The sequence below is a fragment of the Narcine bancroftii genome, chromosome 2 (assembly GCF_036971445.1).
Source record: "Narcine bancroftii isolate sNarBan1 chromosome 2, sNarBan1.hap1, whole genome shotgun sequence".
Classification (NCBI taxonomy): Eukaryota; Metazoa; Chordata; class Chondrichthyes; order Torpediniformes; family Narcinidae; genus Narcine; species Narcine bancroftii.
The window spans coordinates 251,043,149-251,055,159 of record NC_091470.1 but is presented as its reverse complement, the minus strand read 5'-3'; positions in this window follow the sequence as shown (position 1 = coordinate 251,055,159).

The window sequence follows — 12,011 nt, the reverse complement described above, 5'->3', positions numbered from 1 at the left end:
GTGACCAGATGAAATGGAGCGCCATAGGAAGGACTTCCTGCCAGTGTGAGTCTGAAAGGCCTCTTGATTTCAGGGCCAATTTGATAGCCTTCCAGACTGTGGTATTTTCCTTTTCAATCTGCCCATTTCCCCTGGGGGTTGTAGCTCATAGTCCTGCTGGATGCAATGCCCCTCACCAGCATGTACTCATCACTCATAAAGGATGATCCCCAGTTGCTATGAATATAGCTGGGATACCCAAACAGGACAAAAATGCAATCTAGGGCCTTTATGACTGACGAAGTGGACGTGTCTGGACACTGAATGGTGAATGGAAAGTGGGAGTACTCATCACTGATAGAGAGAAAGAGAGTGTTCCCATTCATGGAGGGGAGAGATCCCTTAAAATCGACACTGAGCTGTTTGAAGGGCCTGGATGACTTGATTAGGTGTGCCTTTGTGGGACAGTAGAAGTGCAGCTTGCACTCTGTGCAGACTTGTCCAGTCCTGGTAATTTCCCTGACATCTTCCATGGAGGAGGGCAGATTGCGCGCCTTGACAAAATGAGCCATGTGGGTGACCCCTGGATGGCAGAGCTCATTATGCAGAGACTGCAGTTGGCCGGTGTGTGAGGCACAGCTTCCTCTGGTCATTAAGGGCTCCTGGCTGATAGGCAATATCATAATTGTTGGTGGAGAGCTCGATCCTCCACCTAGCAAATTTGTCATTTTTAATTTTGCCCCCTTGACATTATTAAACATGAATGTAACACAGCACTGGTCAGTGAGGAGCGTAAATTTCCTACTAGCCAGGTAGTGCCCCCAGTGCCTCATGTCTTCTACAATGGCTTGGGCCTCTATTTCCACAAAGGGATTTTGGAGTTCATGGCCTTGCAATGTCTGAGAAAAGAATGCATCGGCCTGCCTACCTGGTTGAGGGTAGAGGCCAGGGCTACGTCCGAAGCGTCACTTGGAAAGATACATTCTCATCCACCGCTTGCATGGCGGCTTTCACAATGTGATTCTGGAGGTAGTTAAAAGTCATTTGGGCTTCAGCTGAGAGGGGGGATATGAGTGGCTTTTCAGAGAGGGTGAACATCAGTGTATTGAGGGATCCAGTGGGCATAATGTGAGAAAAACCCCAGGCATCTCCTCAAAGCCTTTGTGGTCCTGAGAATGGGGAGCTCTAACAGGGGGCACATCCTATTGGGATCAGGCCAATGATGTCATTCTCTACCACATGGCCAAGGATAGCCAGACATTTAGACCTGAACACACACTTGCTAGAGTTATAAATGAGATTCAGAGATTTTGCCACGTGGAGAAAGCTCTAGAGGTTGGCAACATGGTCTTCCAAGGTAAGGCCACAGATGATGACATTATCGAGGTAGGGAAAGGTAGCCTTTAACCCATACTCATCCACCATTCTGTCCATCTGCCTCTGGAAGATAGAAACCCTGTTAGTAATACCGAAAAGGACCCTCCAGAATTGATAGAGATGACTGTTAGCCTCAAATGCTATATATGGACGGTCCTTGGAATGGATTGACAGCTGGTGATAAGTGGCTTTCAGGTCAATGGTTGTATAGACCCAATACTGTGCAATATCATTCACCATGTCTGAAATTCGAGGGAGGAGGTATGCATCCAGGAATGTGTACCGATTAATAGTTTGGCTATAAATCAATTACTAGCCTGGACTTGTTTCCCCTTTTACCACTACCACGTGCTCTCAACTGGCTGGTGCAAGGTTCAATGATGCCTTCGTCGAGTAGGCATTGTGTCTCAGACTGTATCAAATCTCGGTGTGCTGTGCTATTCCTCCTCCTCATGGTAGCAATAGCTTTGTAGTCAGAGGACAGATTTGGGAAGAGAGGAGAGGGGTCGATATTCAGTGTGGAGAGGCTGCATATGGGTTCTGATTTTAGGGGCCCTCCATTCCAAACCGCTATGGGGGAAGTGGACCAGAATACTCCAAGGTCACACTTTTAAGGTGGCACAGGAAGTCCAGACCCAACAGCACTGGAGCACACAATTCATCAAGTACATACTGACGTATCTTACAAAATCTCCCCCCCCCCTACAATATTGAATACGCATAGAGTGAGACTGAAACGCAAGGAATATACAATAATTGGAAGGGTACATCTTTAGGTTGTATTCTTGCACAGCCCATGAGTCTGAAGCTTTCAGTAGAGCCTGTGTCGATTAGGCATTTAGTGGAATGTCCGTTTACCTTCACACTCACTATGGAGTTGCTGAGTTGGTGAGGTCTGTCCTGATCTAGAACTATCGAGGCGAGGATCCCGGAGACTCCATACTCTTCACTCAAGGGGCCCCCACCATCCTGGGTTACCCAGTGGTAAGATGGCATCAAACTCGTGGTGCAGCAAAATGGCCGCCCTCCTTCTTCCTTTGACAATGATGGCACAGAGTTTGAATTTGAGTCATGACAAGATGGCCATTGAGCCTTTTCGCACCACTTCCTCACTGCCACCCTCCGTCGGTGTGTTGAGCAGCAAGTTGTTTCGGGTGAATTCGCGGCAGACAGTTTTGGGCTGGAGTCGGACCTGGGAGCGGTGCAGGCCACAGACTTACCCAGGCTTCCCCTCACATGGTAACCCTCGCCCAATGTCCGTTCTTGCCACAGCTGGAACACATTGAGTTTTTAGCTGGGCAATGAGATCGGAGATGCTGGCTCTTGCTGCAGAAAAAGCACTCCCTAGCTTGGGAAGCGGCAGCCGTTAGTGCTGGGGTAGTGGGAGCAGCCGGTGCTTGGAAGGGGTCACCTGGGTGAGTGAGTCATCATTCTCGAGCTTAGCTTGTTCCAACGATTTGGACAATTCAATGTGGATAGCCAGGTCCTTCCTACCCAACTCGAGTAGCTGTTTCATGTACCTCGAGTGGACCCCCATGACTAGAGTGTCCCGGATCTGTTCTTTTTCACGAATGCGGCCCGTAGCCACTTCATACCTGCACTTCTTGGCAAGCATCCATAGATGCAGCAGGTAGTCATCGATGATATCTCCTGGCCATTGATGATGTAGAGTGAGTCAGTGCCTCGCTACTACCTCATTTTTCGACTTCAGTTACTGAGCCTTCAAAGCCTTAATGGCAACATTCTATGTAGTGTAGTCCCTGATGACTGCATAGCCTTTCATTCCTACCGTCTAAGCAAATGTGGACCTCCTGAGTTCATTGATGTGGAAGACGTCTCTAGTCGTGTTCAGATAGGCCTGGAAGCAGTCTAGCCAGTATGTGAACTCCTCAGCTGTGTCGGGGGACAGAGGCTCTATCAGCAACATAACTGACTTGAGTAGCGCTTCCATCGTTAGGGAATAAGCTAATAAAATTGTAGCAGGAATAAAAGCTCTCACGACTGGTGGGAGAACATACGCTTTTATAGCTTATAACTGAGGGTAAGATCTCACAGTGGTCTTCAGAGGGGTTCAGGGCTTAGGCAGGAAACCAGGGTTCTATATGGGTAGATGGGAGCAGAGTCATTCCACCTTAAATCTTGTTTTGTCTCAAACTATTCCCAGTTCTGATTAATTGTCTGAACATCTGATGTTAAGTGTACTCTTGTCATATCTATAAAACATTATACCTACAGTATTTATCCCCTCCAGCCTCTTCTATTTCTTTCCTACCATTCGTCGTTGGCTATCCCTCATAGTCAAGAATGATGGCCTTCGTTCCGTGAAGATTGGCCCACCAAGCGAAAACACCTGTGCATGTATTTGTTTAACATGTACTTGGTGTTGCACTGCACGAAGCACACGATGTAGATGAATTCTAGCGACGTGAAAACCAAGATGATTGGAGCTGATGGATTTTCTGCAGCCTTCGTCCTCCTTCACAGCCGTTGAGTTCAGGGTAATTTCATCCACCTGTTCCACTGTTGAGGACTTGGTTGGATCGTTTTTTGTCAGGGACCTCACCCTTGAACTTACCGCCATGGTTGACCCTACCAGGAGCATAGCTCCATCACTCTCGGGAATCTCGGGACCACACAAGCTTCTCCAAGGTGACAATCCAGGGAGATATCCTACAATTATCAGACTCTTGAATGCATCTCATATTTGTAGAAGATTAGGTCTTTGCACTCCTTTATAACTGCAATTATTGTTATACCCTTCACTTCCCACACTGCCGTTTTACTTAATTGTAATAACTGTACAACCGGCTGCTATTCAAAATGTTATCCTCTGGAATTACCGACACTTACAACAGGATCCCATTACCAGACAAATCATTCCCTCTCCTCCCCTCTCTGTTTTCCAGGACTATTTTGTGCACTAATTCCTCCCCATCAATTTCCCATCCTCCCCCCAGCACCTTCCCCTGTGGGTGCAGGAGATGCTACACTTGTGCCCACACCTCCTCCCTCACCATAGTCCGGGGCCCCATAGAGGCCTTTCAAGTGAAGCAACACTTCATTTTGTATATCCACAGGATTGATTTACTGCATCTGGTGCTCCCTTTGAAAATTTGAACTCAAATTGGAAAATGAGCATCTAAATTTAAAAACAGGATGCCATTGAGTGTGAGTAGGTGGTCCAATGTCCCTCCATCTGAGCAACACTGCCCGCCTAGCCATAAGAGAAATAAAAGCTAATACATCCAAATCAGATGCCATTGAAGTTATGTCACTCTCTCCAACAATACCAAATAAGTCAGTTAAAGAATTATCTACATCAGAGAGACTTGACACAGACTAGGAGAGTGCTTCGCTGAGCACCTTTGCTCCATCTGCACCAGTGACATAGACCTCCCAGTAGCCAACCAGTTCAATTCTGTATCACTCCCATACTCATATGTTTGTGCATGGCCTTGGTACTATCCTACCAAGACCACCGTAAATTGGAGGAACAGCAGCTGATTTTCTGTCTGGGCACCATCCACCCAGATGGCATTACTGTCAACTTTCCAGTTTCTGCTAACCTGCTCTCTTCTCTCCACCCCCTCCCCACTTTCCACCTCCCCCTTTCCCCTTCTAGCTCTCCTCCCCCCATCTCTGTTCACCTAGACATCCCACCTTCCATTGATCGCTGCTGTCCCTTCCTTCCCTTTTCCACCTATTACCTCCTGCCTTTGCGGCCATGCCTACCCACTCTACTTTTTTTTTTATTCAGACGCCTGCCAACATTTTTCCATACCTTGATCAAGCTCAAAATGTTGGTTATGTATTTTTACCTTTGCTATATCAGAGAGGTGAACTACGTGTGGAGCCTTACAAAATGGGGGAGATATTAAACAGTTTTTTTTGCATCAGTATTTACTCAGGAAACTGGCATGGTGCATAAGGAAGCAAGGGAAAAAATAGAAGAGTCATGAAACATATTGAGATTAAGGAGGTGGAGGTACTTGCTGCCTTACGGCGAATAAAAGTAGACAAATTCCCTGGGCCTGATATGATATCCCTCAGACCTTGAGGTAGACAAGTGTTGAAATTGCAGGGGCCCTGACAGATATATTTAAAATGTCCTTACCATGGGAGAGGTGCGGGAGGATTGAAGAGCAGCTCATGTTGTCCCGCTTTTTAAGAAAGGCTCCAAGAGTAAACCAGGTAACTACAGACCTGTGTGCCTGACGTCAGTAGTAGATAAATTATTGGAAGGCTTTATGAGAGATAGGATATATAGGTATTTGGACAGCCGTGGACTGATTAAGGACAGTCAGCATGGCTTTATGTGTGGTAGGTTGTGTTTAAAAAATCTTGTAGAGTTTTTCAAGGAAGTTACCAAGAAGGTAGCTGAAGGAAAGGCTGTGGATGTTGTCTACGTGGATTTTAGTAACGTCTTCGACAAGGTCCCACATGGGAGCTTAGTTCAGAAGGTTAAGACGCTAGATATACATAGAGGGATTGTAAACTGGATTTGATAAATGGCTGTGTGGGAGAAAACAGAGAGTGGTAGTGGATGGTTGCTTCTCAGACTGGAGGCCTGTGACTAGTGTTGTGCCTCAGGGATCTATGTTGGGACCATTGTTGTTTTTTGTCTATATATGAATGATCTGGATGATAACGTGGTAAATTGGATCAGCAAGTTTGCTGATGACACAAGAGAGGAGGTGTAGTGGACAGAGAGGAAGATTTTCAAAGTTTCCAGAGGGATCTGGACCTACTGGGAGAATGGGCCAGTAAATGGCTGATGGAGTTTAATGCAGACAAGTGTGAGGTATTGTATTTTGGAAGAGCAAATCAAGGAAGGATGTACAACTGCAAATGGTCAGACACTGAGGAGTCTGGAGGAGCAGAGAGACCTGAGGATACAGGTACATTGTTCCTTGAAGGTGGCGTCACAAGTGAACAGGATTGTAAAGAAAGTTTTTGGCATTGTGGCCTTTATAAATCAAAATATTGAGTATAGGAGTTAGGATGTTACATTGAAGTTATCTAACACATTGGTAAAGCCAAATTTGGAAAATTGTGTACAGTTCTTGTCACCTAACTACAGGGAGGATATCAATAAGATTGAAAGAGTGCAGAGAAGATTTATTAGGATGTTGCCGGGTCTTCAGGAGTTGAGTTAAGGGAAAGATTAAATAGGTGAGGACTTTATTCCTTGGAATGAAGAAGAATAAGGGAAGATTTGATAGAGGTTTACAAAATTATGAAGGGGCTAGACAGAGTAAATGCAAATAGGCTCTTTCCACTTAGATTAGGAGAGATATGGCTTTAGGGTGAAAGGGAAAAGGTTTAGGTGGAACATTCGGGGGAATGTCTTCACTCAGAGAGTGGTGGGAGTGTGGAATTAGCTGCCATATAATGTGGTGGGTGTGGACTCGATCTTGAGTTTTAAGAATAAGTTGGATAGATACATGGATGGGGAGGTCTGCAGTGTTATGGAGTGGTACTAGAGAAATAATGTTGTGGCACTGTCTAGAAGGGCCAAATCCCTGTTTTCTGAGCTGTAGCATTCCCTGGTTCTATATAAAGTACACTGTTTGACCTGCTGAGTTTCTCCAGCATTGTGTTTTTACTTCAACCATGGAGTCTGCAGACTTTTATGTTTTACTACTAGGGACCTTTATTCTTTTTTTTCTCACTTAACTTTAGGAGCTAAAGCTGTTACTGTTGTAATTGCTGTAATTTCAAGTCCTCTAATATCCTCTGTGGAAATATTAATAATGATGAGAGCATGAAGAAGAGTTAAGAGGATGTGGGCAAGATGAACAAAAGGGCAATAATATGGCAGATAGTGTACAATGTGTCTAGATTCTTTTTAGAGATTGTAAAATGGTGATACTCAAATGAACTAAGATAAGTTAGCAGACATATCACTGAATATGCAGGTTCCAGGGACAATGGGAGAACATGTTAGATACTATATTTTATTGCAGGGAATTTGAGTAATAAAGATTCCTTATGGCCATTCCCTAAGGCTTTAATGAGGCCACACTTGGGAATATTGTGCAAAAACTTGATCACCTTGTCTAAATAAAAATGTACAGATGGGTTGTAATGAAGTCTTATTAGAGTGGTTCTTGGAAAGTCAGATTGAGTAGATAAGATGTTAATTCTCTTGAGTTTACAGGAATGAGAGTTGACCTCCTTGAGGGTTTGACAAGGTAAGTATGGGGAGATTTCTCCTGGCTAACAACCACGGGCACAGAATCATAATAAAACACTGGCCATTTAGATCTGAAATGAATAGAAATTCTTGAGCTTATAGAGTGTAAATCTTTGGAATTCTCAACCTTGATAGCTTTCTCATTCGTTGCATTGAAGACAGCAGCTGATAAGATTTTTTTGTACATTACAGGAATCACAAAAATTAGGATTAGGTCACGAAGGTAGAAATTATCACGATAAAGGCCGAAATGGTCCATTCTGCTCCATGCACGTAACCAAAGACCTTCAGGAGAACAAATTAAATTTCAAGAAGTTGCTCTGAAACTTGTCTGAAGCAGAATATTATTATGCGCCCCATGATCTGATCATGGCTTCCACAGTTGTGGCCAGCAAAATTATGAGATATCACTTGATATAAAGAGGCTTTAATCTGACTTTATCCTGTTTAAAGTTGTCCACATGCTTCGCAGCAGATTTCCAAAGTTGCACACTAGTTCTTGACTGGCTTGAAAGCATATAATTGTTCCTATATTGTCAATGGAACTCCCTACCCAGAAACACTGGAGAAGACGTCATTACAACCCCTCTGTTCATTTTTATTCACCCAAGGCGATCAAGTTTTTGCACAATATTCCCAAGTGTGGCCTCATCTAAGGTTGTCATACCTTAGGGAATGGCCATAAGGAATCTTTATTACTCAAATTCCCTGCAATAAAATACAGTATCTAACATGTTCTCCCATTGTCCCTGGAGAAATGATAAAAAGTTTATAAATTTATGAGAGGCATAGATAGGGTAGAAAGTGTGATTTTTTTCCCCAGGATTAAAATGTCAAACACGAGAGGAGATTCATCTCCTTTAACCTCTCCCCCTACCTTAAATGCATTGTTTTTATGCAGAGGGTGGTAGATGCCTGGGCAGGCTGCCAGGAGAAGTGGTAGCAGCATTTATAAGGCTTCTAGATAGAGACGATGCCACTTTAGTTGCCCATTCAGAGCCAGCTCTTCAGCGCTTGACGTCCTGCTTTGCGGAAACTGCCAAAATGTTTGGCCTGGAAGTCAGCCTGAAGAAAACTGAGGTCCTCCATCAGCCAGCTCCCCACCATGACTACCAGCCCCCCCACATCTCCATCGGGCACACAAAACTCAAAACGGTCAACCAGTTTACCTATCTCGGCTGCACCATTTCATCAGATGCAAGGATCGACAATGAGATAGACAACAGACTCGCCAAGGCAAATAGCGCCTTTGGAAGACTACACAAAAGAGTCTGGAAAAACAACCAACTGAAAAACCTCACAAAGATTAGCATATACAGAGCCGTTGTCATACCCACACTCCTGTTCGGCTCCGAATCATGGGTCCTTTACCAGCATCACCTACGGCTCCTAGAACGCTTCCACCAGCGTTGTGTCCGCTCCATCCTCAACATTCATTGGAGCGACTTCATCTCTAACATCGAAGTACTCGAGATGGCAGAGGCCGACAGCATCGAATCCACGCTGCTGAAGATCCAACTGCGCTGAGTAGGTCACGTCTCCAGAATGGAGGACCATCGCCTTCCCAAGATCGTGTTATATGGCGAGCTCTTCACTGGCCACCGAGACAGAGGTGCACCAAAGAAGAGGTACAAGGACTGCCTAAAGAAATCTCTTGGTGCCTGCCACATTGACCACCGCCAGTGGGCTGATATCGCCTCAAACAGCACATCTCGGCGGGTAGCAACCTCCTTTGAAGAAGACCGCAGAGCCCACCTCACTGACAAAAGACAAAGGAGGAAAAACCCAACACCCAATCAACCAATTTTCCCTTGCAACCGCTGCAACCGTGTCTGCCTGTCCCGCATCGGACTTGTCAGCCACAAACGAGCCTGTAGCTGAAGTGGACATTACCCCTCCATAAATCTTTGTCCACAAAGCCAAGCCAAAGAGAAAGAAGAGAGAGAGATAGAGATATGAATATCATAAGTAAGCAACAGTGTTAGTATTAGCCAAAGGACCTGTACCTTTGTAATTTGGAGCTTATGTTTATTGTACAATGTGTATGACAATAACTTCGTCATTAGCATCATACCAATTTGTTCTGTGTTCCAGGCTATTAGTCTATGTTATGTCCAAAGAATTGTCCAATGACTTCCAGTATTGACCTAATCCAGGACAGGCCTGTTACGCCCAAACACGAAAGATATTTAGGATGTGAATGGATCTCGCTTACTTCACCTTTTTGTTCCAAAATACTTTTATATCGCCCTGAGTGAGAAGACTAGAGAAACACTTAGATAGTAGAGAACCTTTATCCCAGAGAGCAGGAGACACTCTTCATTAAGTGACTTGAAAGCTGAGATTTTTAGATTTTGGTTAGAGGAATCAAGAGATATGGGCAATCGAGGGACAAAAAAAAAATGGTGGAATTGAAAGCAGGATCAAACATGATCTTCCTGAATTACAAATCAAACTTCAGGAGCTAAATGGCCTGATTCTGTTTCTTATATAAAAGTGGAATACCAGAAGAAGTGTTAAAATCCCAGCCAAATTAATCAGGTGAATTAAGGTGATTTAATACTAAAAGAACTCCAGTTGCTTTTTAGGCTATCAAAAGATTTAAAGGGAATTGAAATTTTTGAGGTGGAACAGTTAGCGTGGCCAGTTAGTGCAACGCTGTTACAGCGCCAGCGATTGGAACCAAAGTTTGAATAACGTGGTCTGTAAGGAGTTTGTTCATTCTCCCCATGAGTTTTTCCTGGGGGCTCCAGTTTCCTCCCAACATTGGGTGGCATGGGCTCATGGGCCAAAAGGATCTGTTATCGTGCTGCATGTCTAAATTAAAAAAAAACCCTTACATTTAAATTTAAAATTTAAAGTAACTTAAAAACAGCTAAAATTGACCTCCAAATGCATTCAAAATTCAAGATTCCTCTGTTGTCATGCAATAGTTCAGAACAAGTAATACAGCAAGAAATTGGCCTCTGCCTACCATAAGGAAGACAAAGAGTGGCCATTAGTGTTGCCCAGCACCCCTTACAGTAAGAGAGAATGAATACAAAACATACAAAGAGAATAACCATTGGAAAGTGTTCGAAAGCCAAATGCATTGAAAGATGGGGCCATAGGCAGTCAATGGAATAATATCAAACCACTCACAATTTCTGAAGCTCCTCCCCAGTAGGTATTGGTTGCAACCTCATCCATTGTGGCCTATGTAAGAAGGAATGCATTTCCCCAGCATCGTATCTTTATGTAGATATAATGTAAAGATATTGAGCAGTTTATTTTTGCTGTTAGATACATGAGGCCAATAAGCATGACTCGTGATAAATTTGATATTCCCTCACTTCCCTGCTCAACAAATCTAACATTTGCTTTAGGTCCTCTAACACTAGACCAATATAGCATGGGTACCTGGAGTGATTGCAAAACAGTAGTCCCATTGGGCACAAATGATGTCATTGGCTTTCATAATTTATAAACATCTTTGGGAACCTGAGCTGTGATTAGAATCTAATGTTGCTCAAAGGTGTAAAAAAATAATATGAACTGTTAAGTCCACAGAGACTACTAAACCCGATTATTTTTTTGTTGCGGTCAGCTGTCATGGAAGACAAGTGTGTTTAATTCTTGATGTTGATGACATACCAACAGCAGAAGAATCCACAGCAGAGAACATGGTCCAAAATGCAGACAATGAACAATGACCGGGTGTGTTGAAGGGGAACTTGAGGAGTTCAAAAAATTCATAAACTACTAAAGTAGAGCTAAAATGAACTTTAGTCATTAAAAGACCAAACAGTGCCCTCTGGCAGGAACAAATGGCTATGCTATATTTTATGTTTAAAGTTATATTTTATTTTACAAACAGTTACATATGATTTACCATTCTGCAGCTGTTCCCAAGCAAGTCTGGGTGTACCCAACTGCTACCATTGCACCACTGAGATTCTGACATTGCTAGAAGAATAAACTTTATTGAGGTCAGGGTATTAAGAAAGGGGTTTATGGAGAAATTTTAAGTTCTATTCATGGCTTCATTTTGAGTGGTTATTTAACATACACTAGCCATAGTTTTCTGGTAATTAAGAACAGATTCTTAACAAATTCTCATACAGTGCAGTGAGTTGCAATTTATTGTACAGCAAACTACCAAAGGCACATGCAAAAAGAACATATTTGAAGCTGACTAGAAGCTTTATAAAGGAGATATCCCCTCTGAAACCTCTAATACTCAGAAAAAACCTGGTTAGGCCATCATCTCAAATTGTATCTCCAAGTCTCATACATTTCTGTTCTTTCCAAATCCTTGAACTCCCTACTTATTGGCCCAGAGGAAGTATCTTCAGCCCCTAAGTGTTCAGAGTGTGGTTCACCACCACTTCATCCAGGAAAACTAGGAAAGGAAAATACATGGTAGCCTTGTTGCATCCTTATCTCATTAATGAATGGATAAGATTTGGTTTGAAGTAGC